Raw genomic sequence first — 25,619 nt, forward strand, 5'->3', positions numbered from 1 at the left:
CCCATACTCTCTACATACTTAACTCATTGCATACACTTACTCCATACTCTCTACTCACTATCTCCTACACTCAACTCGACACACATACTAACCCTATCTCTCTCTAACACACAGACTTACGCTTACTCCGCCTTCAACTCTATTCCCTAGGCAAAACTTTAATTCTTAACTTTTTTGAGGATCTTGATACATTTTTAACACAAATATATCCTAGTCTATTAACAATAGGTGAGAAAAGATGTACTGCTTGTGTTTCTTTCACCGTATTTGACTCTAAGTATCATACGTCTAAAACATTTATTTTCTATAAAAAGTCATTATTCCTTGATTAAAAGAAACGATTCGAAACGATTTGTAATGTTAATTGCCCATAAAAAGGGTGATTGAAAAGTATTCACAGTATTCAAAAGCATTAAAAATTATTAAAAGTTTTTTTTCAAATCGTTTTCAATCGTTTCTTTTAATAAGAGTTGGCGATAAAAGTGAAAACAACGCCGGTAAAATTTTGAATAGCCTGGATGCATAAATCTTGCGGTGTGAGGATATGTTTTCTGATATGTGTCTGCAGTAAAGCTCTGACAACAAAAATTATAAAACTATTTTTCATGATACCAGCATTAAAGCTTCAAGTTTTGGAATTAGTAATTTGAACTTTGATTCTTGCGTTTTATTCAAAAATGATTTCAGGCTATTGATGTTATCTGCCTTAATGACAGTTCTAACTTTGTCATCGTTTTATAAAACTTTGTCTAAATAATAAATAGTATTTATGGTTTCTGTTTTATTATAAATTGCAAATCAAAAAGTACGCGCACACTTATGGTTGAACACACCATTGATCTTTAATTAACTTAATTTTAATTGGCTGCTGCCACTGAAACTAATTTTCAATGCAGGTAATCATCAAAAAAATAGTGTGTAACACGAGATGAAACACGACATCGGATTGCAGTTATTGTCAGCTTCTGCCTACGGCTTGGGCAGCCTACTTCACTCTTGTCTGATATCGTTTTATTTCATCTCTTGCTACACAATGAACCAATATAGTTTGATAAAACAATTAAATCAATGACTTGTATTTGAATGATTATTGATTTTGTTCAAACAAAAAATATGCACATCGTGAAAATTACATATTTTGTCGGAAAAGGTCTCAGCTTTCAGAAAAAAATATCAAATTAGATGTATCAAGCGCTGCACAGTCATAAAAATCGTTTTACCTATTTTAAACGAATTTTAAAGGGTCTTCTGTAACTTAAAATAAAAAATGGATATTTTCGTTAGAAAGCTGAGAATTTTTCCTACGAAAAACTATTATGTGCTAATTTTTTTTTAAAAATTGTTTCCTTCAAAAAAAGTAATGAAAAAGTTGAAAACAAAAATTTTTAAAAAATTCAAAAAATCATAACTTTGAAACTGCTGCATATTAAAGGGTCAACTTTTCAGACAATTTTTTTTTTAATAGATGGAAAGATTCCACAAAATTTTAATCAAATCGATGAGGGTCACTCCGTAAAAATAACTTTATTTGGTGGAATGACCCATATATATTAGAACACGTGAAAAATTCGACGTCAACCCGTGGTTTAAAAATTATTTGCAAGAAGAACTGGTTATCTGTTGAGCAATAGATTTGGTGACATCTATAATGGGAATTTGGACTTTGATCGAGAAATTGATCGGACGCAGGGATAGGGAGATTCGGTGGAGACGTTGAACGGAACGGCCACGTTTTTGTTGAAGAAGTCGATTCGCGACTAAAAAGGACAATTTTAACTTACGGAAAGAACAATTAAGTCGCGAGTAATAACTATTACGTGAATAATACTTCGATTATTTCATGAACGAATATCTGAGTTTTGTGAACAAGTGAACAAGCTGGAGCATCGGCGCGAAACTGACAAGTGTACGATTTTTATTTTTTTTTTTTTGTTTTATCAAATCAGTGAATTGCGCCTTGTGTAATAATAATAAAATTAATTCATTTATTACGAGTAATAATTCTATGGTAGTGCAATTTGACACGTTATCGAAATAAAATATTACTTTATATTTTATTTCATTTCACTTGAAATTTCTAAGAATTACGGATTATCTGTGTCTCATTCGCAACGGCAGTCTTGTAGCCTCACCGTGCAAGAATACTCTGAGTTCACTAGTCAAGTATTCCGTAGTATGTACGTTGTCTGTGTGTGTGAAAAATAAAATAAGTTATTTTTTTTCGTCAACTGACTTTTTGTTTGGAGTACGAACGGATTTTGTGTTTCGATCAACTACGATTTTGGTGAACAATTTTCTTGTTTATATCGAGTCAAGTCGACACCGGTAAATTTTATTTTGTTGTAACCGATTATTTTTGTGATACCGATGAATTTAGTATGTTTTTTAATATACGTCTAATTATTTTTGTTAATTCTGATCAATCACCTTTCCCTGATCCGCCACCCTAAGTCATATTATAGAACAATAGTTTATTGGTGGTTATCAAATAACCTGGTGCCCAATTAAAAATAATTTGAACAAGGTTGCCATATAGTACGTGTACTCGGCTTTCACTCCGGTAGATCCCCGGTGGTGAAAAATCTGTTACAATATATATATATATATATATATATATATATTGTAACGTAATTCTTTTTAGCTTACCACTTAGATAACTCGATTAAACGTATGGAAAATTTACACGTAACTTATACTCAATAAATTTCCTCCAATATTCAAACTCAAAATACACAAATCGGGCTACGTTACACTTCGCCCACCGATCACTCCTCTCATTTCCTCCAGATCCTGACGGGCGCCAGCCGACTTTTATTTCCCCGGTATCGGCAACCGGTCTAAACGTACACGTAAATTAAAATCTATTATCTAAATCCTTCGGAGATGAGAGAAATGAACGGTGGTAGCGGCAGGTCCTGGTGCGCTCAGTATGCTAGGTTGTGGAGAGAGGGTCGCGGTTTTTTTTACGCGGAAGAAGCCGAGTAATTAAAATTAAATTAAACAAATAAAGTAAAGAAGACTACATAAAATATCGTAAAGAGGACGCGAGAGCGACGCGAAGGGCCCAATCGGCTCGCGGTCGAGTACTCTCGGTCCCTCAGACAAATAAATACCTGGGTATGACATCGGAAACCTCTCGTGGACGACGAATCACAAAACTCAACACTATTCTAGATAATAATGAAATTAAAATAAATAATGCGGTAACTCAAGACGGCAAAATCACGACAAACGGCTCCAAAACTCAACAAATAGAGCCACAAGCTCCAACGACATCAGCCAAGGGTGTGGTCGAGGCCTACCTTTGGGGCTCTCCGACTCACAACCACTCGCTACAAGACTCCAAACTCGACTACTGGGTCGACTCATACTCGAGCGTCTCCAAAGTCCAACTCTCGGACACCATGGTCAGTTCTCCACTCCCGTGCTCTCATCTCCTACTCTAATCATGTTTCCTCTCTACTACTCCCAGCCACTCTCACATTCTCGCCTGTCCATCCATTCTTCCCCCACCGCATACAAGCCGCGGACTCGCGGGTCTTCCCGCGGTGTCACTCCCCGTGATATCCGGAGTTAGCGAACCTTTGGCTTCCTCGAGCATCGCAAACGAGGCCTGCCATTCCCAAATAAACGTAAACGTACCCCAGCTAACTCCGGGTACCAACTCGTAGGGGCGGCGACATCTCAGTCGCTCTTCCGTGATCACCGCGTCAACCCCGAGAGCTAAGCCTAGGCCTAGTCGTCATCACTGGTCGGGAGGCACGGTATTTTTGGCCACTATCCGCAACACAGCTAGACATCCCTCGTTGAATCCACGCTCAACCACACCGACGCTCCAACACCGACAACATAACGTACCCATACTCGTACTCTCCACACACTTACTTCCCCGCACACGTACTCCATACTCTCTACTCACTATTTCCTACACTCAACTCAACACACGTACTAACTCTATCACTTTCTAACACACAGACTCACGCTTACTCCCCTTCTACTCCATCTCCTCGGCAATGTAACGTCACAATATATATATATATATATATATATATATATATATATATATATATAAATTTTTTAACGAATGGTATTTTTGAACTCTCTTCAACCAATTACGATAAGTTATGATAAAAAAACGCTACTGTCAATAATGAATTCAAAACGCATGTATCCCTCACTACTGCTGTTTCTGGCGGATCTTTTTCAAATCTTCAGAGGAAACAGGCTAATTGGTATTAGGGGTGGTGGCATTGATGTAGCTAAGGAGGTATTAGATAATTGTCTTTTCATTGGCTGAATTGATTTTTTATTTGTTGCTAACAAATTGTTCGGTAGAATGATCGAAGCAGTCACTTGAGTCGTAGTTGCATTTACTGCTGGGTTGTCATGCAAGTTGGGGCTTTTAAGGTAGTTTTTTCTAAAATCTAATTATGGTAATTGTCCTTATACTTGACCTACACTACTTATATTATTTGATATTCATAACTTCGGATAAGTCCATCAACCATCAATCGTCATCGATCGCCGAATATTTTCCCCCACGCGGATTCGATATTCGATAGCAACAGTACACACAAGTACACAGTACAGTACTCGCGTGCAATAAGTGAGATACACGGCAATTAGCTGACACATATCTAATGTGACCAGCATTATTTTGTATTATATATTTTATTTAATAAAACTTATTATTTATTATTTTGTTAACACTAATAATTGGAGTCAGATAATTTATTTATCGTAGTGATTAAGATCCTATAAACCACATCCCAGTCACTACATTGGTGACTGCCTGACGTGATTTCAAGAGAACGCCATTTCGTGCACACATTCCACGTGGCAGATAGCACGTTGAGTGTAAAACATCGCGTCTACGCTGATAGCTAATCGCGACATATTAATTCCGCGATTTCTTTACAACAGTGAAGTGTGTAAATTAAGTGTTGTGCAAGCCTTTTATTACGGCTGGTGCATTGCGAGGCATTTTGGAAATATGCCGCACTAGTTTATAATTTAAGGGACACCATCGGGTTGCAAATTAAATTGTCATAAAAGTGATCAATGAATTCCTGTGCAAATACAGTGAATAAAATTGTCGTTCGCGTTAATTTCCGCCCAGAGATAATTTTCGTGCGACTCGAAGCGTCTCGAACATTTCTAAACGGTGAGTCAGCTTCGACAGACACTAATCAGCTTACAGTGGTATTATTAAAATTTTGTATTAGTTTTATTGTATTAGTGTTTCTCGTATATTAACTATGTCAAATCCAGAGGACAAGAAAGGCGATGAGTTTGTAGATGCTAAAACCATGATCATCAACTCTCTTAAGGCTCCTCTCGTCAACCCGAAGCGAGTGAGTTTATAGTTCGCGCAGCTCGAGGCTCAGTTTGCGATCCACGGCGTAGCAACTGAGAGAGAGACATTCAACCACGCGATTTCTCTCATCGACACAGAGTATACATGTGAGGTTGATACCCTCATCATCAACCCACCAACGACGTCGCCATACGCCGAGTTGAAAGCCACGCTCATCACATGTTACTCAAATTCTGAAGAAGCCAAACTGCGTCAGCTTCTAGATGGCGAAGCGATCGGTGACCGATCACCATCACAGTTTCTCCGCCATCTTAAATCGCTTGCACCAACCATTGATGATGCAGTTCTGAAAGCAAGATGATTGGCGAACTTGCCAAAGAAGACACAAGAGCTTCTAGCTATCTCTCCATCAATGGCCACCATTGATCAGTTAGCCAAAACAGCTGACAAATTACATGAGATATTCTAAGTGACTCACACTACCGGTGTTGCTTCATCATCTTCACAGGAAACCATTGCACTGCAGAATCAAGTGAGTGAGCCATCTCGACAGGTAGCAGCACTGACGACAGCGTTTAACAAGAACCGCGGCAGATCTCCAGCCAGAGGACAAAAAAATCGCTCCCGAAGCAAATCGAAGCCACGTAAGCTTAATAAAACAGGTATTTGTTATTACCACACCAAGTTCGGTAAAACCGTGTACAAATGTTCGCCAGGCTGAAAGTTCTCGGGAAACGTGAGCGAGAGTCACTAGCGACAGAAAGTGACTCTCCCGCTTCTTCAAACCGCCTTTTCGCCGTCGATCTAACCACGAATACTCAATACCTCGTGGATTCTGGTTCAGATCTTTCTGTTTATCCATACGGGCGGATGAAATGCAATCCTACACCAGTAGGATACCAACTACACGCAGCAAACGGCTACTTGATTGAAACATACGGGTGTATCACACTGTCATTAAACCTCGGTTTACGTCGAGAATTCACGTGGAAATTCATCATCGCTGACGTCACAAAACCAATCATTAGTGCCGATTCTCTGAGTCATTTTAACTTGTTAATCGACCTCAAGCATAAACAATTACGTGATAGCTCCACCGGTCTCCAAACACGCGTAGATTCAATACGCTCGAATGCAAAGTGCATCAAATTAATTGAAGGTGATACAGTTTACCACAAACTGTTATTAAACTATCCGGCTATAACTTGACCTAAAGGAATAACTTCAGCAAAGAAGCATTCCACAGTGCATCACATCAAGACGACATCAGGACCTCCAGTATCGTGCAAAGCGCGACGTCTTGCCCCAAATAACTTAAAGATCGCGCAAGAAGAATTTCGCAAGATGGTTCAACTGGGTATCGCACGTCCATTGACCAGTCCTTGGGCATCTCCACTCCATCTTGTACCCAAGAAATCTGGAGACTGGCGACCATGTAGTGACTATCGACCACTTAATGCCCGCACGATACACAATAATTACCCGGTCAGACGACTCGACGATTTTACCGCAACGCTGCACGGTAAAAAAAAATTTTCAGTGCTAGATTTGGTTAGAGCCTTCAACTAAATTCCCGTCGCCGAAGAAGACATCGAAAAAACAGCCATCATCACTCTTTTTGGCTTGTCCGAGTTCCCATACATGACGTTTGGACTTCGAAATGCCGCGCAAACTTTCCAAAGTTTCATCGATGAGGCTACACGAGACCTACCGTTTGTCTTCCCATACATCGATGACATCTTAGTAGCTTCAGAGAGCGAGGAGCAACATCTCGAGCACCTAAAAATTTAATTCCAGCGCTTACAAGACTACGGCCTTGTCATCAACGCAGCCAAATCGGTGTTGGGTCAGCAAGAGGTAAAATTTTTGGGTCATCACATCAGCGACAAAGGTATGAAGCCGTTGCCCGACAGGGTAGACGCAATTACTCACCTAAAAATCCCTAGTACGATTTCTGTATTACGTGGTTTTCTAGGTACTATAAATTTCTACAGGAAATATATCAGAAACGCTGCAGAAATCCTTGCACCGCTGAATAAACTGCTCGAGGGGCAAAAAGTTAGATCAACGCTGATCGTCGAGACACCAGAACTTCAACAAGCTTATGACAACGCAAAGCAGGCATTAGCCAACGCTGCAATGCTTGCGCACCCGAACGACGACGCAACTTGGGCTATTTTCTCGGATTCATCAAACACAGCCATTGGTGCAGCTCTGCAACAACTAGTTGACGGAGAATGGCAACCACTTGCTTTCTTCAGCAGAAAACTACAGCCATCTATTAAAAAATTATTGACGTACGATCGTGAACTTCACGCCACCTACGAAGCTGTTCGACACTTCCGTCATATTTTTGAAGGTAAGCAAGTTGCGATTGACATGGATCATAAATCATTGCTCTTTGCTTCTCATGCAACGTACTGAACAAGCATCACCGTGGCAATTTTGTCGCCTAGACTTTATTGGCCAATGCACAAGTGATTTTAGACACATTTCTGGGCATAAAAACATCGTTGCAGACACGCTGTCATGCGTTAAAGCCATTTCGACGCCGATTACCACACACGAGTTGGTAAACGCTCAGAAGAACGATCCTGAACTACGAGATCTTCTTGGCAATGCAGAATCGGCACTACAGTGGCAACAAATTGTCTTCAATGACCATCCGACCGCAGTTTATTGTGATGTTTCATCAGGTAAACCACGTCCATATGTTCCTGGTCAACTTCGAAAGAAAGTTTTCGATGCACTGCACTCTCTGGCACACCCTGGCACCAGAGCATCTCAGAAACTGGTCAGGAAACGCTACGTTTGGCCATCAATCCAGAAAGACTGTCGAGAATGGGCCAGAGCTTGCATAAATTGTCAGCAAATCAAGATCCATCGTCACGTGTCAGTACCTCTCGCACGTTTTGAATTGTCGACGCAAAGTTTTGAGCATATCCACATTGATTTGATCTCTTTACCAGTATCTCGCGGCTACAACAAGTGTCTGACAATCGTCGACAGATTCACTCGGTTTTCAGAAGCCGTGACACTTAAAAATGTAGACGCAGATACTGTCGCACTCGCGCTATTTAGAGAATAGATCTTAAAATATGGTCTGGCAACCAGAATAACGTCCGACCAAGAAGGACAACTGAGATCATCGTTGTTTCAATCGCTGAGCAAATTATTTGGCATAACACATTTGGTGACGACGCCGTATCATCCTCAATCTAATGGATTGGTGGAACGCCTACACTGACAACTCAAGTCCGCACTGCTGTGTCACGATGACACTTGGTATGACGCGCTACCAGTTATTTTACTTAGTCTACGAGCTGCCTGGAAAGAGGACATATAAGCTACCTCAGCTGAGTTTGTATACGTTGAATCGATTCGTCTCCCAGGTGAACTGCTAGTTCCATCAAATAAACACGCAAATGCTAAAATCGTTTTACGTGATTTAAAATCATATTTTAATAACTTGGCACCGGCCGAAACCTCGCGTCATTGACAGCGTTCTGTTTTCTGTTTCAGAGACCTCAACACTTGTTCCCACGTATTAGTGCGAGTTAGATAAATTGGACCATCATTCTCAGCTCCGTATGAGGGTCCATACGAAGTTATCGCGCGACACGATGAATACTTTATCGTAAACTACAAACGCACAAATACTGCGACAGACTGAAACCTGTCTATTTCGCAGCCGATGACGCATAAAATTATTTTTTTTTATAATTTAAACCGGTTTAAATTCATTTTTCTTTCTGTTTATTATTTATTGTATTTTTTCAAGCTAGTATTCTCTTCACAACGTAGCAAACATGCTCAAATTATTTTTTTTTTATTATTTTTGTTTTACATTGTAAATATTTCTTATTATTTTTCATTTGTAAGTAACCATCAAATTTTTTTTTAAGAGGGGAAGTACTGTAGCGACCATATCACTACTTATATTATTTGATATTCATAATTTTGGATAAGTCCATCAACCATCGATCATCATCGATCGCCGAATATTTTCCCCCACGCGGATACGATATTCGATAGCAACAGTACACACAAGTACACAGTACAGTACTCGCGTGCAATAAGAGAGATACATGGCAACTAGCTAACACATATCTAATGCGACCAACATTATTTTGTATTATATAATTTATTAAATAAAACTTGTTATTTATTATTTTGTTAACACTAATAATTGGAGTCAGATAATTTATTTATCGTAGTGATTAAGATCCTATAAAATACATCCCAGTCACTACATATATATATTAGACTGGGCCAAAAAAAATCTACTATTTTTTTTTCTCTCGATACCGTGACAATATTATTCCTGATGACCAAAAAAAATTGTTGTGCAAGATTGAGCCTTTAATATTGATATTGAGAAGTGTATCGTTACGACTACTCATTTTTTGACAGAAATTTCATTTCTTATCCAAAACACGTAAATTATCTATCTGAAGAATTTTAGCAATGTCTATTGTTACGTCCAACTAGTAGCTTGTACTGTGATGTTGGACAATTTATTATAATTTTTATTTTCGGCCCTAGTCTTTCGACCAATAGACCGGGATCACACTGAGTAATTATCTGAAAGGTTGGTTTTTAAATGAAAGATGTTGAATGTACGAATTTAACTACTATATATTATACAATTGAAAATTTTGATGATGTGAATACAATAAACTTGATATGAAAAGTATTAGGTGGCTAGTCCGCCAACTCTAATTTACAATAAAATGGTTACGATTAACTTGATTTCAAATACTAGAGAGGACTACAGAATCTTGAATACATTACGATCTTTTATCTATAAACTTAAAGATTACAGTACCTGAAGTTTTGGAGATCGGAGTATTTTTCTGGCGTACACTGAATTTACTATACTATACTATTCGCGGTTACAATTTTGTTGTGATGTGAACTTGTTAATTATAATTTAATTATACACTAGCTGAAACAATATTTACTAAATGCTAGCGATATAATTAATAAAATAAAGTGTGAGAACACTTGTACGATTAAATAAGACAATAAAGTGTGAGAACACTTGTAGAAAACTAGTACGGAACTAGTGCGAAGTGTGAGAACATTTGTAAAAAATAATAAACTAGTAAGGAACTAGTGTATAAGTGTGAGAACACTTGTACTTAAATTTTCTCATTCTTACTGACCCAGGACTGAGAACTGAGAATAAAAACTCTGACTGCGAAAACTGCTACTCAGGAAAAACTCAAGACTACTTTTTTTTTTATTTTGTGGCCCTTTTTATGTTTCTTGTTTGTTCTATTTTGTCTATTGTTTGGGGGAAAACTGTGTCCAATCGGAGCACAATTCCTTTGGGTCCTTTCCCTTTCCCTAGGATTTTCCGTTAGGGAAGTGGTAAAAGCCCATCCCCGATGCGTGCCTATGTGTGTGTGCATCCACACATACACCCACATACACAATATTCTATAATATTGTAACTTATTTATAATAATAGAATTTATATCTATTTTATAAATTTTTCTTATGACTATTTACTTTTATTTATTTATCTAAATTTTTATTTATATTGTTTTAATTATTTACTTGTATATAAATATTTTTTTTTCTTTCATAATTTTATTTCTTTAAATTTTATTAATTTATTTATTTATGTAAAGAATTTTTTATTTATTCTTTTATTTATTCGAGTTTTATTAATTTATCCAATTATTTATGTAAAATTTCATTTTTACTCTTTTAATTTTTATTTATTTGAATTTTACGTTTACGTGGACACAAAAAATTTTATCTACAAAAATGTACTTAAAAATTTAAGAGCTTATAAGATTTTATTATTCATCTATTTTATTTATTTAACAATGAGTCATTGTTAAACTTTCAATTTCTCTTTTTAAATATTTTAAGTACACTTTTGCTGATAAGATGTTTTGTTAACTTTTATGGAAAGCGTTTCCAAATGTTCTTTGGGCCTTCATTCTATGGTGACCCAAGAAGTCATTAAAAAAATGCATTCGATTGTTTGCTCTAGCATTTCTACGTGCGTCAGAGCAAACAAATTTACTAATTCTAAACATTTTTACTACTACATTATTTCTTATCACTCTAGGGTTATTAAAAAAAATAAAATCTGGTCGCCACGTAATTTTAATGAAAAAATAAAATTGAATATAAAAAGTTCAGCATCTGAGCTGGACGTAACACTATTCTTAGAGGAAATTGAATTCCCTGCAAAAAATCTCTCTTAGTAAATTGACGTGAAATGGGCCGTTTCCTTGTAACCGTACCTTAAACAGATTTGTTTTTTAAATTCTTTGTTTCTATTTTGGATTTTTGTAACTACTAGATATATTAAAATTTCTTCTAGTCAACGTACATATTTTTAAAAGAAATTTTATGCTCTACAAAAAAGGTCTCTTAACATTTTTTGCTAAATTCACTCCTTCGAAAGTAATTCAGGTTATTTAAGTAGTTTTGACTCAACTTTAACCTTGAATAATTTTTGAAGGAGTGAATTTAGCAAAAAATGTTAGGACATCTTTTTTGTAGAGCATTAAATTTCCTTTAAAAATACGTATCTTGACTAGAAAAAAATTTAATATTTCTAGTAGTTACAAAAATCCAAAATAGAAACAAAGAATTTAAAAAACAATTTAATATTTAACGCACGGTTACAAGGAAACAGCCCGTTTTACGTCAATTTACTAAGAGAGATTTTTTTTAGAGAATTTTATTTCCTTTGAGAATATATATGGCTCAAATTTTTCAGATAGATGATTTACGAGTTTCGGGTAAAAAATGAAATTTCAGTCAAAAAACGAATAGTCGTAACGATACACCTCTTAATATCAATATTAAGGACTCAAACTTGCACAATAATTTTTTTTGGTCATCAGAAATAATATTTTCACAGTATCGAAAAAAAAAAAGAGTCGATTTTTTTGGCCCAGTCTAATATATATATATATATATATATATATATATATATATATATATATATATATATATATATATATATATATATATATATATGTATGTATATTAAACCGATAGTTTGAGACACCGATTTTTTTGGTCGAAAATAGGTTACATATGCCTCGCAGAGTCCCATGCAAATAATTTTTTTTTTTTACATTTTTTTTTGCGAAATATAGGACAAAATGATAGTTCAAGGACTGTCCCCAAACTATCTAATACGTCAGAGAAACGTCCTCAAACTATGCGAATAGGGTAACGCATACTTTAAGGACTGTCCTCAAAGTAAAGTTATTTCGGAGTCTATTACTTTGAGGACTGTCCTCAAAGTAATGTTAATTTGAGGACTTTTATTTTGAGGTCTGTCTTTAATTTTATATTTTTATTAGTTTCTAATACTACAATCAAACACAAGATCAATGAAACGAAATTCATTTTGGATAAATTCTAAGATTGAAACGGTTTAAACCTTTGTGGATTCGTTTGAAACTGCGTAAATTAAAAAGGAAAAAAAGTGTTATCAGCAAAAATTCTGTGGTAATATCATTTATGAACAAATAGGTCCACTCCAAATTAAAAACTACTCATTAGATTAAATCGTCTAAGCGATCATGTTAAAGAATAAGAATCATAGAAACGATGTACTCATTCATTTACAATTGAAATATTTGATGCTTTTGGAGTTATAAATTTTCGAAGTCAAAAAAGCAAGCTGTAAGCAATTGACCCTTACTACAATAATTATTAATTTGTTGTACATGTATGTGTATTTTCTTGTAGGAAATAAAAAGATGTTTCGTTTGAGCTCTGGGTGAGCTTTATAGTACAATTTCTAAAATTGTTACTGCAAAAAAAGTTTTTTTTTTGAACATTTGACTACGAAAGAAAAAATCTTATCATAAAAAAAATTTTTTTATAATAATTAGAAAAACTAAAATTTGAATGTTATAGGCTTTGAAATATCATTTCTTATAGATAACTTTTTATTCTTAATTTCTTATCAGTGCAAGTTTTTCGTGTATCTCGCACCGATTGCCCATGATGTATATACATGAGTGCAGATACACCGTAGCAGCATTGGATAAAGACGTGCTGTGGAAACTTTTATTTTACGAAATTCTGACATTTTACAAAGTTTCAGAAAAAAATATATAAAATATCAAAAAACTATACAAATTTCAATAATGGCAATACTATTGGTTCTAGATCAGTTTTATGAAATTGTATAAAATTTCATAAAAATTCATCGCATTTCACTTTAACTGCTTGTGATCTTGATAACAATCATGGGAAATTTTATAAATAATAAATTTATAAGATATCTTTTTATAAAGTTGATAAGATGCAAGCCACATCAGTACTATAGATTACGATGTAAAAATGTTTATTACTTTTTTTAACTTCCTGCTAAGAAAATCGACGATTTTCAAAAATTTCGGGAAGTTATTGTTTTCACCCCGATTTTTGAAAATCGAGTTTTCATCAGATGTCGACGTTTTGAGGTCCTAGGAAGCTATTCTAACTATTTTCAGAATGATGTCCGTGTGTATGCATGTGTGTGTCCGGTGTGTGTGTGTGTGTATGTATGTAAACTCTTTGTAACTTTTTAACTAATGAATCGATTTGGATGGTTGAGGTGGCAATCTCAGAAACGACTCATACGATCGACTTCAAAATCTAATCAGCTCTAGTACTCAATAAAACGCGTCGATTGCCGCCTTAGACATCTCAATCGGTTAATTTGTTCGAGAGATATCGCGGGAGAAACAAATGGTGGATAATGGTTTTTTCCAAATATTTTCGAAATGACTGACCCGATTAATTCCAAATTTTTTTTTTTAGTATTTTGAAAGTATTTCAAAAACGACTTGATGAATCAATTCAAAAATCTGATCAGTTATACAACTCAATAAAACATGTAGATTGTCGCCTTGAACGTCTTAATCGGTTTATTCGTTCGAGAGATATCGTTTGAAAAAAAATCGTAAAAAACGTTTTCTTTCGAAAACAAAGGCATACAAAAGTATTTTCGAGCTCAAAGAGTAAATGTATCTACAACAATTTTCTGAGCTCAAGGAGCTCGAAATAGGCGGGAAGTTTTGGGGCTGGCCCGCAGGGTCAACCTACAGACCGATTTTTTTTATACTGTTTGGACTTTGTAAGCTAGTTAATAGTTATAAAATAAAATAACAAGGAATAATTTATTCGTTACGAATCGTTGTTGTGACAAACGAAAAACTTTTAAAAAGCTGATATTTTAGTGTCTTAGTAGAATTTTCAGTTGCACTTTATTCTAAACCTGATTTTTCGTAATCCAGGAAAATTACTAACTCTTCCAATTTTTAAAACGATGAAGAAATTCCTGTTATTATGGAAAAAAAATATAATTTAATAATATTTAGCTTCTTCAGATAAACATTTTAAGATTAAACTGGAAAAATTTTATGCCATTCAAATTTTGTCTCAAGATGATTATTTTCTAATATTTCATAAAATTCTATAAAAATTCTTATAATTTCATATAGTTTTACAAAATTTCATGAAATTTCATGAATATATAAAATTACTTAATATCTTCATATACGAAATATATGATATCCTATGAAATTTAGTCAAATTCCATAAAGTTTTAAAGAATTATTTTAAATTTTATAACTTTTTGTAGAATTCTATATAAGTTTGAATCCTGTATTAAAGAAAATGATTTCATGAAAAATTTTATAGTTTTGTAATATTTCATGGAGTTTCACGAAATTTAATGTGGTTTTGCGAAATTTGAAAGAGTTTTGTAAAATTTCATAAAATGTAATAAAATTAAAATTCAATTGTATGATAATAATTCGTTGATATATTATAAAGGTTCGTAAAATAATTCAGAGTTCAGTAAAATTCTATGAACTCTTATACTATTTAGTAAAACTTGGCTGCACAAAATTTATAGTTTGCAAAATTTAATGGAGTCTCATGAAGTACTATATAATTCTTAAAACTATATAACATGTTGTATTCATTTATTATAGATTGCATCCTTTATTTATAAAATTATAAGTTTTTTTATAAGAATATGAAATTTTATAAAATCTTATACAAGTTATGGAAGTTTGAAACTTTATAACGTGATAAAACGTTGGTGTGAGTACATTTGCGTACTCTATGAGCTCAAAAATACTCTTCCATGCGATTATTTTTTATGAGCTTTTTAAGCTCAAACAAGTTACGTTTATGCTTAAGTTCAAAAATTTTAAAGACAGAAATCATTAATGAACGAGCGTTGTTCAAATTTTTATTCCCAATTATGTTCAACAAAATAAATGTTTTAAGGCACAAATCGATGTAACTGATCAAAACAAAGATTTGAATCAATTTTGACTCCAATCGAGCATTAATATATAATGGATCCAAAAAAAAAAAACTTTAAAAACGCCGTTTTGTCTATAACTTCAAAAAACTTATTTTTCACTAACAAACTTGAACTTAATATATCAACTTTGTGGATTAAACCGATAGTTTGAGGACCATTCTCCAATTAAACCGATTGTTTGAGGACATTTCGATAGTTTGAGGGCTGGCTGAAAATTTCCTTATATACAACCATTACTAAGATTACAGGTCCAAACTGTCAAAATCGTTCATACTTTACGTGCGAAAAGAAATTCTAAAGAAAAAAAAATTGAACGTATTCAGGTTCAAAAATCTAAATGATGATCCATTGAAATAAATCTAAAAAAAAAATTGATTTCTTAATTTTATGTGTAGTCTTGAGAAAATAACTCAGAATCGAAAAACATTATTTTTCTAGATTATGCTTTTTTTAGATATCAAAAAGCATGATTCTAGAAAACAATTTTTTTACACTTCTTTTATGGCAATCATTACTATAAGAGTGTATAAAAAAAAATCAAAATGCGTAAGCTTAGTAGAAATACTAATATTCATAATTTTCAAGGGAAAACGTATTATTAAATATTAACGATTTTTTCGTATGCTTAACCGGGAAAACTTATCCGGTTCTCACACTATTAAAAATCTCTCAAACCATCGGTTTAATTTGAGAATTGTTTACAAACTATTGGTTCAATACATATTAGGGTGGGTGAAAAAAATCAAATGTTTTTTTTTCTTACAAGCGATACAGAAAAATGGGTTGCTAGACACCTTAAAAAAATTCTCACCAAATATGATCTCTTAATTTTAATAGGAACATCCTGCTAATCGCAGTTTTTATTTTTGTTTTATTCCAATAGAAAAAAATGCATACCCTATCATTAATTGATAGTTCAGGAAAAATTTTTTCGAGAATTTTGTAGAAAATTTAATGCTCCTCAAAAAAGGTATCTAATATTTTTTCCGTGAACCTCACCATTTGAATGACATTGAAGATTTAAGTTTGATTCTTCTAAGACAAATTTCACTTTTGTTTATTAATTTTGTAACTTGACAATAAATGACTATTATAAAATGCACAATACAAATTTTTGTAGGAAATTAAATGCTCTATAAAAATGGGGTCTTATGTTTTGGCGATTAAATTAAGCGTTCAAAAGATATTTATCAAAGTTTCATGTTTACTGATTTCAAAAGTTTTTGTTTTCAATAATTAAATAATAACTAAACTAAACTAAAATAACTAAATAATAACTAAACATTTCATTTTTAATCATTAGAAATCAAATCATGTTGTTTTTTTTCACTAACGTCTTCAAAACGTCGTTAAGAATTTTTCCAATATAGCTGGATTTTGTCCTAGGGAAAATTTCTTCTCTACGAAGAGTAATTTAGATTTTTATGGCAAGTCGTTAAAGAGCACCGAAAAAATTAGCCTACTTACAGCAAATAATTGGTAAATTTACACATAAAAAAAACTCAAAAAATATTCTGAAGTATATCTGTTGATGAAAACTAAAATTTGTGTAAATTTTTTCAAAAGTTGAAAATTAAATTGAAATTTTTCGAATATCTAATCAAAAACTTTCGAAATCAGTAAATATGAAAGTTTGATGATAAATATCTTTTGAACGCTTAATTTAATCGCCAAAACATAAGACCCCATTTTTATAGAGCATTTAATTCCCTACACAGGATTTGTATTGCACATTTTATAATAGTTTTTTATTGTTGAGTTATAAAATTCATAAACAAAAATGAAATTTGTCTTAAAATAATCAAACTTAAATCTTCAATAACATTCAAATGGTGAGGTTTACAGAAAAAATATGAGATATCTTTCTTGTAAAGCAGTAAATTTCTTATAAAATTATTGAAGAACATTTTTCTGTACAATCAATTAATCAATGATGAGGCATGAATTTTTTTCTAATGGACTGAGAAAAAAATAAAAAACTGAGATGAGCAGGATCTTCCTATTAAAATTAAAAGCTCATATTTGGTGAGAATTTTTTTATGGTGTTTCGCAACCCATTTTTCCGTGACGCTTGTAAAAAACAAAATATTTGATTTTCTTAACCCACCCTAATACACATTTAAATAATATATAAAATGTTAATGTTTTAGTCAAATTTAGCTTATTAACTTTCAGAGGTTGTTATGGATGTCAAAGTAAAAATTTAGAATAAAATATGAATTCTAATTATTTTTGTAATTTTAAAAATTTGCAAGCAAATTCTTCTACATGTTTTATCGAGTGGATTTTTGAGAAAGGTTTTTAAAACGTGTTAAATTACTAAACTTTCATACAGGTTTCGAAAAAATTTTGAATTAAATTTTTTTGGGCCACAGTACAGCATACACTCAATGTAAAACGTTGTTCCGATCTTCTTTAATCTTAACTTTATTGGGAAATTCATTCGATAATTCTTTCAATCATCTCAATTGAATCTTCTTGACACAAAATTTCCTATTATAATTTTTTTAATTCAATGGGGTTATAATATTCTTATCTAATGGCTAAGGAACATTTAACCATTGTGTTAAATTTCGCACCACCTAGCAATCTTTAGATTATATTTTTTTATGAATATACCAAAACATCCATAACTCATTTACATTTCTGGTCCTAATATATGATATTATGAGGACAGTCCTCGAACTATCGGTTTAATAGTAAAATGAGGATAACAATTTTTTTTCTACAGTATATAAAAAAAATTCAATGCTGCGACTTTATAACATCATATATCACGTAAAAAAAAAAAGGTGGCTCAAACTATCGTGTATAAAAAAGTATAAACGTCTTTGATAGTTTGGAGCCGTCCTCAAAATATCGGACCTCAAAGTATCGGTTAGATATAAGGAATCTTTGAGCCAGTCCTCAAACAATCAAAGTGCCCTCAAACAATCGGTTTAATCGGAGAATTGTCTTCAAACTATCGGTTTAATATACACATAGCAGTACTTAATAAATTTTACTCAAATACTTGAACCCAAAATACACAAATCGGGCTACGTTACACTTCGCCCACCGATCACTCCTCTCATTTACTGCAGATCCTGACGGGCGCCAGCCGACTTTTATTTCCCCAGTATCGGCAACCGGTCTAAGCATACACGTAAATTAAAACCTATTATCTAAATCATTTGGAGATGAGAGCAATGAACGGTGGTAGCGGAAGAAGCCGATGAATTACAATTTAAATTAAACACGTATAACATCAGGAACCTCTCGTGGACGACGAATCACAAAACTTAACACCATTCTAGATAAATAATAAAATGAAATAAATAATGCGGTAAATCAAAACGAAAAAAATATACACGACAATTGGCTCCCGAAACTCAACAAGCAGAGCCACAAGCTCCAAACGACATCAGCCAAGGGTGTGGTCGAGGCCTACCTTTGGGGCTCTCCGACGCACTACCACTCGCTCCAAAAGTCCAAACTCGACTACTGGGTCTGCTCGTACCCGAGCAACTCTAAATTCGAACTCTCTGACACCATTGTCGGTTCTCAACTGCTCTTCTCGCGTCTCCTACTCCATTCAATTCCACACTCTACTACTTCCAGTCACTCTCACATTATCGCTTCTCCGTCCATTCTTCCCCCACCACATACAAGCCGTGGATCCACGGGTCTTCCCGCGGTGTCACTCCCCGTGATATCCGGAGTTAGCGAACCTTTGGCTTCCTCGAGCATCGCAAACGAGTCGTGCCATTCCCAAATAAACGTAAAGGAGAAAATCATTAAAATAAACTAAAAAATTTTTCCATCAAGCAGTAAAAAAATTTTGTAGCTTGAAACACACAATATCTCGAAAAAGAATTCATAATTTAACTCCATTTTTTTTTTAAATAATCCGTTTGGCCCTAGAAGGATTTGCTTTCGAATATGGCTATCTAACTTTGTGTTATGCAATTATAATTACTAAAAAATTAAAATCACATTTTCTATAATTTAAGCCTAAATATGTATGGACATTCGTCTTAACAAGGGCGCATGCGTGTTTTTTTTTTATTTTTTTTTTTTTTTTCATACCATCACCCAGTGTGCCTGCGCCATACATCTAACCAATTCATTTGGCGCGGCTATTTCGAAAATAAAAATATAAAAAATTGAGATAAGACGAATAAATACATAAAAATAATAAATAAACAAGTAAAATAAAAATAAAAATAGAAAAAAAAAACGTAAAATTTTTCACATATCGTACTGCAAAAAATTTCGGAACTCTTTACGTTTGAAATTTTTTTTTATATTAATTAAAATTTTTCTATTTTTTTTTTGTTATTAATCGAGATATTTTCAGTAAGTTCTTTTATAATTATATAAAAAATACTAATATAATAAAAAAAAATACAAATTTTAATAAAAGAAAATTGTATATATTTTGAATTTATTTGTGCTTTTCGCCATTTTTAATTTTTATCTTATTATTTCATAATAAATGAGCATTAATGAGTCGTGCACTTTTAGATATTCCAATTTTTTTCTTTTAACGAACACAAGAAAATTATGTTTTTTATGTTGAGATAAAAATTCCCTGGAAATTTCAGCGCTTAATTTTAATTTTATGCTAAAAAAAATTGTAAGCTTACTATAGTAGTAATCTTTTTTACTGTAAAATGTTAAAATGCATGTATCTCATGAACAGTGCACTTCAACAATATAAATGTAGTTAGCAATTTTTTAGAGTATAAAATTTCCTGCAAGATCGGTTTATTTGAATATTTCTCGTAAGATGAGCCGTTTCTTCACTATTATCAAAAATAAATGAAAAAAGTGAAAAATTGACTTTGGGAGCTGATACAATCGACATGGATCAAGTTAGACCAAAACCGTTTTATGCACTTTTAAAAAGCAACAATTACTCTAGCAATAAAAACTGGCCTCAAAACGATAGCTCAAAACCGGGCTAAGTTATAGTAATTTAAAAGAAATTTTCTTCGATTTACATGCTTTTTAATGGGAAAACTTTTGTTCTCTAGAGGAAATACTTAAAATTGAACGATTAAACGATTTTACCTAAGTGAAGTTCTATCGTCATTATATGAAGCGCCTCCTCCTCAGATCACCTGGTAGTACCCCTACTTCATGTACTCATTACCACACGGTTTAAAGCTAAAATTTCTGACTTACCTACCGTCCCCCATTTCCATGGGTGGCGTTCCAGTCCCAAACCTCATTCGTTTGAAGTGAAGCCGTATGTAACGGCTATTCTTCAGGATAGGAAAGGGCAGGGTGGAACTGATCGTTCGGAGGAGGCGCTTTATACAATTACGATAGAACTTCACTTATGTAAGTTCGTTTAATCGTTTATAACGTTCCCTACTATTTTACGCGTCCCACGGCGGAGTGTGGTTGGCGCTCAATAGCCGTTATGGCTCTCCGTTGGTTGAAAGAACTGAAAATAAAATGATACCAAACCCAAAATGTCCCACCTGGAGATATCCTGAATCTCCCTGGACTCGCGACTCTGTTCAGGCTGGGTTAGATAACCTAGTTGGGCGCCAGTTCGTGTGCCCCACGAACAAAATTAACTCGAAAATCACAACGGAGAAAAATGAAAATGAAATTAAAATAAATAACAGGATAGCGATTTCAGATTTAGGAATAAGGATAGCAAGAAAAAATAGCACTAATTAAAATAATAAAGTTAAATAAATACCGGGTTGATGACCATTTGTTTTTAATTATTAATTAGTTAATTAATTAAGCCACTATATCGCATATTCACATAAATGATAGTCGGAAAAATAATAGTAGCTCACTGACAAACAATAATAATACTAGTATGTGTATATAAAATTCAAATAATAATAATACTACATAAACAATAAATGTATTGTAAAACACATCTGGTAATAATTAATATTTCACTCGCCCGTAAACATAAGTAATTTCAGTTAAATTATTTCCAGTAAACTTTCCCAGTAAATTCCACTGGTGAATTTACGGTATTTCAAAATAATATTATTCTGGACGCAAAAATAAAATAAATACCACCTCTTGGGTAAAATAATTATGAATGGTATTTATACCTTGATCACTCTCACGTGATAATTAAATAATAACTTAATAGTTCAGACTAAAATTAATAAGAATAATAACTCAAATTGATAACAACCAATCCTCACACTAATAATAATTAATAATTCAAATTAACAATAATCAATACTCAAATTAATAATAATTCATAACTCAAATTAATAATAATTCATAACTAATACTCAAATAAATAATAATTAATAACTTCAATTAATAATAATTCATAACTAATACCCAAATAAATAATAATTAATAACTCAAATTAATAATCAGCAGTTTGTGATGGATATTTATACATATATATAAGACTATCGAAACCCAGTCGCATATGTTTGTCATCACGTGACATAAAATAACAATAATATCAAAATATTTCCACAATAAATATTCGCTATTCAAATAATAATAAATATTTGCGATCAAAATTTAATCATTCACTGGGCTCGATTATTACTCAGTTCATTATATGCTTGTACAGATCTATCAATAAATACTCATCAGCTACGTGATATTCACACGATTACAAATGGCCACCAACGCGGGAAAGCAAAGTTACACGCCAATGAAGTTACCAAAGGTACTTACAGTCATCGTTGTAGAATAACTGGCGAACAGGCTCCATTGTTATTCTTATTATCAATACTCAAGGAAATGGATTATCACTCTTCGACAATAACAATGCCGATTTCGATGGCAATTGTTAGTTAAATATCTATACACTAACTCAAATAGCGTTTGCAAATAAATTATTAACAAATAGCGTTTGGAAAATAACTTTTTTATACAGCAGCACACCTTGCCCGTACAATTGCTTATCCACGTCTGACCATGGCAGCACGTGAGTTTCATGCCGGCCCCTCGACCGGCCATATTGTATATCTGCATCTCAGTTTAACCAATGGAGAACTATCTCTGTCGCATGTTGATTTCAAATACTACCAACGACAACGTACCCGATGTCAATTGTGTAACTTCACCAATTCCCGACGTCAAATGCCCAATTACTTCTCGCATTACTAATTACCAGTAGTATAAATTGCTAAATCCATTGATGATTTATGCATGATAACTCTAAAATTAATTTATAACATAATAAATTTGTTGATGACAACTGTTGCGTCGCCGCGCATGCGCCGACCAACCACAACAACTACAAGCATATAAATAAAATGAATAATTATCTCCCAGCCTCATAAAATCTACTTGTAAACTCAACATGATCAGTAATTTTTGCTGACTTCAGCGCAGTTTTCACCTAATAAATTAGTTAAGTAACAGTAGTGTAGTAATTGAAATAAAATTGTACATATAAACAAAATAACCACAATATTAATGAGTAGAAAGACGTGTGAGCAGCGTGTGCTGCCATCTGTTGCTCCCGACCTGATGTGAGACTGCCGCGATATTTAAAAATCGTGACACGTTTAATTGTATTCCGCGCCTCCTTCTCAGATCACCTGGTAGATGTTTAGAGCAGTGTCTATACGGCAGAATAATAAGCCTTTTTTAACTGTCTGCATATTTATTTTTTAATCTTTGCTAACACAGCCTGAGCAAATAGTTTAGGGTCCTCAATGACCTTTCTGTCATAAAATCTAGCGAAAGTCTGAGAAGTAGATGTCCATCCTGCAGTTTTTCTTATAAGATCAATGCTTATTCCACTCGCCTTAGCAGCTGAGATTGCCGCATGGCGGGTACTACAACCTGTAAACTGAGAAGTGTCAATACCGCTTTTTTCTAGTATGGCCTTAATCCATTGACTTAAAGTTTGAGATGAAATAGCATTGTGTGGTTTTTTCCATGATACAAAAAGATTGTATCCTGATGCACGAAGAGATTCGGTCTTCAACAGGTATTCATCCAGCGCAGTAACCACACAGATAGACGGATTCTCTTTAAAAATAGGCAACACTGGTGTCGGTTGCTTCTTATTATTTCTCGAAGTCTTTATCTTGGCCGGGATCTTTATTACGACGTGGTCCTCGAATCTTTCTATATTTCTTATATCGATAAAGGCTAAAGTCTCCATTATATGCCCTGTCGTGAGAGCTAGTAGAGTAACTGTCTTTTGAGACATTTGTTCCAGTGAAACCTTATCATAGGGAAATCATTTTCCCAAAAAATTTAGCACAATCTGAGGGTCCCATGTACCGTCGTACTTAGATTGAGAATGTCTCAATCTCGAAGCGCCCTTGCAGAATCTCTTTGCCTGGGCATCTTGTCTTCCTTAAATTCGTTAAATGACAAAATTTCCACCAACGTTTCAATGGTCCTTCATATTGACGGAGGGATGAGTCCTTCAATGAAGCTAAGGCAACTTTTATTGCCACCTCTGGCGTCCCTTTTTTCACATAAGCCTGCTGGATGATACTCCTGCCACCAGAGAAATCTAATGCCAAAGTGGATGTGGCTTTCTGTCAGAAGAACATAGCAAATTAATATTAGGTTTAAAAATAATAGGTTGCGATTTGAATATTTCCATACACCGAGGATATCAAGTCTGGGAGGGCCAATTCGGAACCACTAAAATACCTCTAGATCCCTCATTATTGATCTTTTTAAGAATTTTGGGATTAGAGTAAATGGAGGAAACGCATAAAAGAACCAGGGATACCAATTTACAGTAAAAGCGTCAACCTTCATTGCTCCTGGATCTCTTTTCCACGAGCAATATTTTTCGCACTTTGTTTTTACTCAACTTGCGAATAAATCAATATCAGGAGTTCCTAATGTCTTACAAATTTCTGCGAAAGCTGATTTGTTTAACTCGAATTCTGTTTCCGGTTCTAGTCTCCTCGATTCAAAATCTGCAGTCTCGTTTTCTTTCGATGGTAATGTATGAAGCGAAAATCCAAAGATTTCTATCTTCACACCATTTACAAATTGATTTTGCGATTGTGTTTAACTTTTCAAACTGTGTACCTCCCATACGGTTAATATAGGCGATAGCTGTTGTGTTATCTACTCGTAGTAAGATGTCACAGTCACGTCTATCCTCAGCAAAACACTTCAACCCAAAAAAAACTGCAAGTAGCTCAAGATGGTTGATATGTGATTCGCTCTCGTCTTTGTTCCAAAATCCATGTGTGCTTCTGTTACCGGCGCTGGACCCCAGCCCGTCAAAGACGCATCAGAAGATATTTCCATGCAAAAATTTAGGGACTTTATGGAATTATAAACTATTTCTATATTATTTTCCCACCAGGAAAAATCTTCATTTAAATTAGCTGATAATGTTATACAGGCTTTATAAATATCTCTATTAGCACGAAGAGCTTTGAATTTTTCTCGCTCAAGGTCTTTCAAATAGACTCAGCTATATTTGACTGCTGGACAACAGGATCCTATAGTACCGATCAATGAAGAAAATTCTCGAATTTTACAATTTTTAGAATTTTTGAATTTATCAATTAGTTTTATTACAGTGGAACGTTTTTCTTTCGGGAGTTTTATTCTCATTTCTGATGAACTAATAATGAAGCCTAGAAAACGACATTCTCTTGAGGGAGATAACTGTCTTTTGGTCTCGTTAATTATAAACCCTAAATTCTCTAATAAGTTACAAGTTTCAAGTAAATTATTCATGCAGTTGACCCTGGACTCACCAACAAGTTATACATCGTCCAAGTAGATAACTGATATGAATCCTCGTTGTCTAAGCCAAGTAAACCCGGGTTTCAGTATTTTTGTAAATACATAAGGCGCGGTGTTAAGATCAAAAGAATGCACGTAAATTGGTAGAGTTTACCGTTAAATTCAAATTTCAAATATTTTTTATATTCTTTCACGATTGCAATTAAATAGTACGCATCCTTGAGATTTAATGTTGATATAAAAAAGTCTCTGTATATTAGCTCTCGAACTATACGTATATCCTCTAATTTAAAATGCTCTGTCATAATAAATTCA

The 25,619-nt window shown here is 33.8% G+C and overlaps 2 protein-coding genes across 3 annotated transcripts in view; one reads left to right on the forward strand and one right to left on the reverse strand.

Moving 5' to 3' along the window:
- LOC103571360 (dystrophin) overlaps nucleotides 1-25,619 on the reverse strand; it is a 257,760-nt gene that overhangs the window by 212,879 nt on the left and 19,262 nt on the right. The window contains exon 1 of one of the 2 annotated variants that reach the window (XM_053741364.1): nucleotides 22,296-22,552. The exons of the other annotated variant lie outside the window; for it this stretch is intronic. The gene's annotated coding sequence lies outside the window, so the exon portion shown is untranslated. Of the gene's footprint in view, nucleotides 1-22,295; nucleotides 22,553-25,619 lie in introns of those variants that run through there. 2 annotated transcript variants of the gene reach the window in all.
- Nucleotides 1-25,619, forward strand: part of LOC103575416 (uncharacterized) — an 89,789-nt gene that overhangs the window by 55,684 nt on the left and 8,486 nt on the right. The window lies entirely within an intron of this gene.

Source organism: Microplitis demolitor, chromosome 1 (genome assembly GCF_026212275.2).
Source record: "Microplitis demolitor isolate Queensland-Clemson2020A chromosome 1, iyMicDemo2.1a, whole genome shotgun sequence".
Lineage (NCBI taxonomy): Eukaryota > Metazoa > Arthropoda > Insecta > Hymenoptera > Braconidae > Microplitis > Microplitis demolitor.